Raw genomic sequence first — 7,833 nt, forward strand, 5'->3', positions numbered from 1 at the left:
TCCAAGCCAAGTATAAGTATCTGTATAATCTGACTATTCTTATATTGTAATTGTAATGATATTGTATAGTAATCGTATTTATAGCAGCGGTATAGGTAAATAATACTTTGATACATTTTAAAGATCTGTTAATTTTTTGTTCCTGTCATTTATTAGTTATTCATATTCATAAGATAAACTTAAACAGGAACCTAGTGTTTGTATTGCTTAATTCGACACAAGCTTTACTTATTTTGACACCAAGTCAATTAGTGTGAAATGTCTTAGATATATTTATACCTATATTTTTTGGACAGTATTTTTTACTGTACGTAATTTTGACCTATCTTTTGTAAATTTTCTTCGCTCAACTAAGTTAGACAGGTAGAGATCCCTCATTAGCGATAAGTTTGCCTTTATACTTTTTCTGTTTATCTGTACTTTTTTTTTAAATTTATGTGCATAGAGTTTTATACAAACATACATACTTAAGTAAACCTTAATACAATACGGTTCACGCTTAACCGTTTTTTTAAATGGAATACATATTTCAACGGTAAGTGGAAAGGAGAGTGTTTTTTATTGTTGCGGGCACTGATTTACCGCCTTTCAGTCCAGTTGTTTACCCAGGTACGATATATATGTTAATAGTATATGACTGGCTTAAGTGTGACATAAGTGTTCTAACTGCCACACTCAGATCCAACTATTAACTGATATGGATCCTAAACTCATTTAATTTTTTTTAATTTTGATTTTCTATTTTTCTGCTGAATCTATTCCTTAGTTTGCCTGGAAGAGCCTGAAGCGATAAGGCCGTTTATTGTTCACTTTGTATTTTTAAACCGACGAAAAAAAACGGAAGAGGTTCTCAGGTCGACGCGTACCTACTTATATATTTTTTATGTATGACCACGCATAACTTTTTACAGAGTAGACCGATTTTCATTATTCTTTTTTTATTGGATAGAGTATACCTTGAAGTTGGTAAATGGTGGGTGGAAAAAAGTATAAAATAAAAACTTTTTACTTTTTTTTTTGCGGTGGATGCGGAAAGCACAAGACCGGCCTGAGTGGAGAGCCTTGGGGAGGCCTATGTCCAGCAGTGGACGTCTTTCGGCTGACATGATTATGATGATGAAAATGATGAAAAACTTTTTAACCGCCGAAAAAATAGAAAAGCAAAAAGTAATAAACATTTTTCTCCTATTTAATCTTAGTCTAGGTACTATTTAAAGTCGGTGCCTCAGCACGAGGCATCAGGAGTGATAGAAGCCCATCAGGTAGACGACTGTAGGTGGATGATGGCGGTTTCATTTTTTTGTTAAAAAGTTTTTATTTCTTTATGTACCTGTTTCTGTAGCCTCTATAGTCAACGGCCATTATGAAGTAAATCCTGACACATTGCAAAACTACTTATGAAGTTTCTGTATATTAACAATATGAACCATAGACAAAAATGCAATGCAAAAAATTACTTTTTGCGTGCGACAGAGTAGTAAGTATAGCATTTTTTTTTCAATGGTTGACATTAACAATAATCAGGAACTTGAAAGTTGTGTAATGTGTCAGGATTGACTTCTTAGCGGCCGGACACTGTAGTATTGTAAAAGTCTTTAATTAAAATTAAAAGACATTAAGGGGCTGTTTCACCATCCATTGATTAGCGTTAACCGACGGTTAAATGTGATGCCGTCTCCGTCTACTCGAACAAAACAAATAGAGACGGCATCACACCTAACCGCCAGTTAATACTAATCAATGGATGGTGAAACAGGCCCTAAATTAAGAAATAACAAGAGAATAAAATGTACTGTGGACGAAACTGAATGACGTACCAGGGTGGAACCTTTGTGTTACTAATGCCATGTTGACATCCTATACAACCGCCAAAAAGTCATAGCGAAAATCATTATGAAAAGGTTCCACCCTGGGACGCTTTTCAGTTTCCTCGACTGTACAAAGGCGAACTTATTCCTCAGCATCTAATGAACCTGCGTGACATTTAGCCCGGTAAACCTCAATGATCGCAGAAACCTGATAGACGTTACCAAATAAACAATCGAAAGCGTGGAAAAAACTTAAAAGACGCTTTATATTCAACCGTAGCTCGCACTTCATTTTCCCAGTCTCCAAAGCTAAAAATGTAAGGTATAAATTAAGGCACAAAGACCTTTGAACATATTTTATGCAGCTTTTAAAAAACTACAATAACAGTATTTACTCAGACAGTGAAATAAAAAGCCTTTTTAAAGGTAATTGCAATCACTGCTAACGAACATAGGGGGGAACGTTCATCTATCATCATCAAATGTAATTAAGACCCTATGTTGGATGCTGAAGGTGTATTTTTAACGGGGTCGTTAGATACTAAAGGGCAAAGGTGTCTGATAATTTTGATAATGGAAACGTTTGAAATTAGAACAGTTGTAATTTGGAAAAGGTCAAGGTTTAAGGAAGATTGCAGTTTTAACAGTACAATATGGAAGATAGAGATAATAGTGGGTAATAATAAATAGAAGTAAATAACTAGCCGCTATCCGCGACTCCTTCCGCGTAGAATTCGTTTATCGCTATCCCGCGGGAACTATGCAATTTTTCGGGATAAAAACTATCTTATACTAATCTGTATACCACCATCTGTATATCACTACACTGTATATCACTACTTATCTGTATATCATTTAAATCGGTTCAATGGTTTAGCCGTGATGAAGTAACAAGCAAACAAACAGACTTACAAACTTTCGCATTTATAATATTGGTGAGATAATCACAAGGCACTTGACACCAATTGACCTGATCTCAAAGTAAACAAAGCTTTGTGTTATGAAAGCAACTGATAAACATACTTTTTTCTTTTATATAAAACTGACCCGTAATTGACCCGGGCCCTATCTCATCGAGTGCAGATGAAACCAAGTAGTAACAGCCTATTCACTCTAGCTGTTTAGAGCCCTAGATTGTATAAATAAATACATTATTTTAATTCATATTAAACATCCAAGACTCCCAAACAAACATTCGTTTTTTTATAAAATATCTCTCCCGACCTGCGATCGAACCCGAGACCTTAAGCTTCGTAGTCAGGAGCTCTAACCATTGGGCTATCCGGTCATCAAAAAATCAAAATAGGTAGATAGAACTGAGAAAGATAGCGAAAGAATAAAATCTTATTTTACTCAGTTGGATACAGTTCGCTCTATTGTGCATGTACACGTCTTTTGACTTAGTACTAGTTAGTACCTAAAATAGAGATTTAGGCCGCCAATTTCCATCTGGCCATCCTGTTTCAACTCCATTTTTAGGTATTCAGTATGCAAACAATTGCATGTCGCTTTTAGCTCATAGTGCAGTGCAGATGTCATATTTTGTGCAGTTTCTTTTATAGAGGAATGAATGACCTGTTAAAAACTTACATAGTACGGGAAGTAGGTCTTCAGAATTTTGAATTGAATTCAATAAAGCTCCTAGCGGTTGCCCGCGACTTCCTTTGCGTAGAATTTGTTCATCACTCAATCAAATCACCCACTGCTGGGTCAAGGCCTCTTCATTTTCACGCCATTTTTCCCGGTCCTAAATAATTAGATGATTTTCGTAACGGATGCTAGCTATAGCAACTTTTCCAAAGCACTTATCGTTGCAATCTCTCCATCCGGCTGGCCAACCTAGTTTTTTTAAATGAAAACACATGTTCAATATGTACGCCTGTGCCTATTCTTTATATTCTGGGTTTTTGTTCGCTTTGTTTCATCGCATTTGTATGACAATGGATCGACAATGCATTTTTATAGGTCAGGGCTTGGGCAGAAAATATTGTGGAATATGAGCGCTTGCATATTTGGAGTATTACGTAGATGACATTGTTATGTTTTTGAATGAATCGGTAGACTTTTTTATATGATGAATTATGCAAGCATGGCCTGTGATCAATAAATTTCCATCTCCGTTCTTGTTAACTGATATTTTCATGTGTTTTTTATGTATAATAAGAGTTTTACAATACAATATAATACTCAATATAATATTCAATATAATAGGGTGACTAATAAGTGACCAGTGCGGGTAGTTCGTGATACGAGTGCCGGCACTATTAGTGATCAAGTGCGGGTAGTTCGAAGAACTCGCGCTGCTAGGCAGACATGACACCCCACACTTCAGTCTACCCGTGACCACGGCAACTGTAACGTTGCCGAAACGTCGAGGTAAATATTACTTGTGTAATAATAGCGTGATAAGTCCCGTTTGTGGTTTTTTGACTATAATATAATACTCTTTACAGAGTGTTTTGACAGAGTGGTCGTTATCGTAATAGATCAGTAACGAGCCCTTATGAATTGCGTTCAAAAACACGCATAAACATGGCAAGTACTCTGTTGGGCTACAATGGCACGGGGTGGAAATGTCTATCAGTTGCATTCAAAGAGGTGCGCTCATTGCACATAGCAACGACAAGGCAGACCGACAAGATTGGTCGATATACTTCACATTGAGCTGAAAGGGTAGTTTTGGTTTTCTTATTTTTTTTTCAATGGCAGGCTTATGCCCATGCAGCATTGACGCTGATACTACTGATTTTATGAATAATTGCTATAGTTGTCATTTGGTTTCAAAGCAATCATTTGCTAGTCTTACAGTATCAAGTCAACTAATACCGTCATTCGTTTGCTAGTATCGTAAGTAGTTTGTCATACATTAAGGTGCAGGTGGTAGGACCTTGTGCAAGGTCCGCCCGGATTGCTACCACCATCTTGCTCGCTAATCCTGCCGTGAAGCAGCAGTGCTTGCACTGTTGTGTTTCGGTGTGGAGAGTAAGACAGCCGGTGAAATCACTGGCACTTGAGGTATCCCATCTTAGGCCTCTAGGTTGGCAACGCATCTGTAATACCCCTGGTGTTGCAGGTGCTTATGGGCGGTGGTGATCTCTTACCATCAGGAGACCCACTTGCTCGTTTGCCATCCACTCGAATAAAAAAAAATACATTAAGGGGTCCTGAAAACTAAAATAAATCGAGGATTATCACGAAAGGGCCCTTATAAAAACTATGATAGAGTTCCAGCAGCTTATCTCCCCGCTGCTTATTATCCTATGCTGCCTTATTTGACAGGCTGTAAAGTAAAGACCCATAGTCCTAAGCTAAGTGAAGGGAATGCAAAAAACAAAAGCATGCTTTTCCTTTTCCTACCGTAATCATTCTACCATCCAGCTCTAATAAATCTCAATTTATATAAACAAAAACCAGCCTTTGAATTGCGAGAAAAACTAGAAGCAGCAATTTCAAAGCTTTAGCTATAAAGGGATACTAAAAAGACTAACTTTAAGGAGATATAATTTAAAAGATGACAGTCTACACGCTTCTGAGATTATAATTGAAAAAAAAACTACCGATAATCACCTGCCGTTTTAACATTTTGAAATAAACTCTAAAGTCTTTCGACGAAGGTTGGAATTTCTGGGATATTTATAAAAGTTATTGGATATAAAACTGTATGATGTGCAAGACAATAGAATAGAGTCTCAACAGATAATGGCAGCGAGATTAAAGGGAGACAAAAGGCTTTGACGACATTTCTCGTATTAACTGCCCATTATGGAGTTTAATTTGAAAAGGAATATATTCTTATTTGTTTATTTAATACCGTTTGTGGTGTGATGGCGGGCAGTCGTTTTAAATGGCCAAGATTATACATGAAGTGGCACGTTAGGCCCTGTTCACATTATTCCAGTAAATCGTTCCAGTAGCATGACACTGCGGTGCTCGATCGATCTTGTGTAACTCGTTTGGATTGTGACCCCGCAATGTATCGCTACTGGAACAGTTTTACTGCAATAATGTGAACAGGGCGTTAGCGTTAATACATCGCCCACCTCTGCGCAGCCTAATGCCACACTGGTGAGCACAACTATCCTCTGTGAATGAGAAGTTTGGGGCTGTAGGTCCCAGGCTATCAGCGCGCATTGGTTTACACACACCATTGAACTGCTCTATCCAATCTATCTATCTAATACCTTTAATCGAATATATAATCAGAATTTCGGAAACGGCTCCAACGATTTCGATGAATTGGTGGTAAATTTCAAATGTGATGCCCCACATGAATATTTAAAAAAAAATCAAGAAGTGCGAGCCCAGATTTGAATCCACGATCCTCTGCTTGAGAGGCCATAGGTCAAACCATTAAACTACAAACATGAAATGTGTGCATGAAATGAAATTCAGCATAAAAATTATGTTATTTCGGCCTCAGCTTATTGAACAAAGTGCAAAATTCAAACTTCGTATCTTGCCGTCCCGCGGACGCTAATATTATTTAATACGAGAGTGAGAGGGACGATACGATACGAACTTCGATATTCGAATTTCATAGTAGCCCCCCAGAACGGTGCGTTCCCGTTTCGTCCAGCCATTTCGTGCATCGTGTTTATTGCTATTGCCCCACAGGGACGGGTCAGTTGCTGCTCGCTTTTTGTTTTTTAATGGCTTTCACACTTCTGCGGAATGCTGGAAGGATTTTTATCTAGTGAAACGGGGTTTAGATACAGCGTTTTAGTTTTTAGTGCATAGCTATCATCATCATCATCATCATCCAGCCTATATACGTCCCACTGCTGGGCACAGGCCTCCTCTCAGAACAAGAGGGCTTGAGCCATAGTTCCCACGCGGGCCCAGTGCGGATTGGGAACTTCGCACGCACCATTGAATCGCTTCGCAGGTTTGTGCAGGTTTCCTCACGATGTTTTCCTTCACCGCAAAGCTCGTGGTAAATTTCAAATGTAATTCCGCACATGAATTTCGAAAAACTCAGAGGTGCGAGCCGGGGTTCGAACCCACGACCCTCTGCTTGAGAGGCGATAGGTCAAACCACTAGGCCACCACGGCTTCAGTCGGCACGGGTCAGTTGCTGCTCGCTTTTTGTTTTTTAATGGCTTTCAACTTCTGCGGAATGCTGGAAGGATTTTTATCTAGTGAAACGGGGTTTAGATACAGCGTTTTAGTTTTTAGTGCATCTATAGTCTGTTCAATATAGGAATGGACAGAAGGAAAATAGGTTCTTTATAATGCATGCTTTGGGAAGTCATTTAATTAATTGCATTTTTTTGTATACGGTCTAAACTTAATTATGTAATCAAAATATCGAAGACGTCAATATTACTTTCAATTATTCGTTAACTAACTGTTGCCTGCGACTTCGTTCACGTTGAATCCGTTTATTGCTATGCCGTGGGAAGTATGCAATTTTCCGGGATAAAAACTATTTTGTGTCCTTCCCCGGGACTTGAACTATCTGTGTACCGAATTTCACTTATATCGGTTTAGTGGTTAAGACGTGAAGTGGCAGTAACAAACAAACATACAGACCTACAAACTTTCGCAATTATAATTAATATTAGTGAGATTAACTTTGTTATTTTTCATATAATAATTTAAAAAAAAAAAAACTTTTCCTATTTTTTCAAAACAGAAACGTCGCCTGTATAATACCTAAAGAGGCAGAGGTAAAGAACATTCGGCAAGAAACGGAACGTTTATAAAATTGTTAACTCAAAAATATTCTCTACATTATTTATAGATTTTTTAATCGCCAGTTTGGACCAAAATGTGATGACCTTTTCGTATACGAATTAACTTTTCACAACTAAAGCACTGCATCAAATTTGATGAAATTTGGAATTGAAAAAAGCTTGAGCTTCATAGCAGAAACTACGAGTAGAATACCGAGAATGAGATCGGATGAGTCCACACTTAACACTTTTTTTAAAAATTATGTTTAAAATATAAAATCGAATTAATATTATGTAGCAAATTACGTATCAATTTGTGTTATTTTGTAAGTACATTACGTATTTATTAA

The sequence above is a fragment of the Choristoneura fumiferana genome, chromosome 19 (genome assembly GCF_025370935.1).
Source record: "Choristoneura fumiferana chromosome 19, NRCan_CFum_1, whole genome shotgun sequence".
NCBI classification, from domain to species: domain Eukaryota; kingdom Metazoa; phylum Arthropoda; class Insecta; order Lepidoptera; family Tortricidae; genus Choristoneura; species Choristoneura fumiferana.